We start from the raw sequence: 1145 nt of genomic DNA on the forward strand, positions 1-1145 counted from the left end.
TACATAGTCCAAAAGTTGGATTAGGACAAACGTGATTTTATCCGACCATGTACATCCCTAGTTGGAGGTCATAGGTACTCAAATTGGGGAATGTATATATGATTATAAGTGTGTGTTGTTGGAGGTTTGAGTGGAGATGAAAATAGGGAAAAAGCACATGATGTGAAATGGATGTGGTTTTAAGTGTTTCTCCTTTATGAGAAAATGAGAAAATGAGATTTAGAGGATGAAGCATGGAAGATAAATTTGCATATAAGGTTCTAGGATGAAAGTTTTATATATAGGGAGGGTTAAGGATTAGTTATGGATGGAAGGAGGAAGTGGGATTTGACATGGTGCATGCATGGAAGTTTAGAACTTGAAGGGAAGAGGTGAAGGTGTGTTGGTAATCAAAATGAGGTGTCAAAAGAAGATGTTGGTATAAACATTGTGACGGAGGTTTCCGGTGTCTCATAATGAAATGGTGGGATGAAAACGATGGAAAAAGTGTCGCATTATACTGACATATTTATTTTCCAAAAGATCGATCCCTATGTAATCACATAGGATGTGTCCCCTTCTTTCTCTCTAGTAGGATTATTACATACATTGTAGAACTAATAACTAATTGACGGGTAATATTATGATATCTTTTAATGAAAAGTAATTTTTTATATAATAAAAAAACTGCACAAAATTTTATATATAATATATATTTTTTTATAAATTTGATAAAAAAATATTTCACTTTTCAACCAATTTTATTATTAAACAAAATTATCTAAATCCATTCCATATACTATAATGTTAGTTCTAAATTATTTTTTATTTCTTTTTTCTTTGTAAAGTAATATTTATATATCTTAAAGAGTTTGTTCTAAATTATACATCCCTTTTTATTTTTATTATCATTAAATTAACAATGACCTATACTTAATTTTTATTCATTTATTCAGTACTCAATCTGAGAATTGCTATTACCACTTTTTTTTTTATGATAAGGTCACGCTGAATCAGATAAAATTTTGTTAGACATAAACATATTTATTAATTTGGAACTTAAAAATTCAAAACTTTTTTTATTTAAAAGTTAATAGAATAATTATGATGATGAGTTAAGATGCTAAATCATTTTTCTTAGTTAAAATATGTTCCAAAAATATATG

This window comes from Arachis duranensis, chromosome 6, assembly GCF_000817695.3.
Source record: "Arachis duranensis cultivar V14167 chromosome 6, aradu.V14167.gnm2.J7QH, whole genome shotgun sequence".
In the NCBI taxonomy this organism is placed as follows: Eukaryota; Viridiplantae; Streptophyta; class Magnoliopsida; order Fabales; family Fabaceae; genus Arachis; species Arachis duranensis.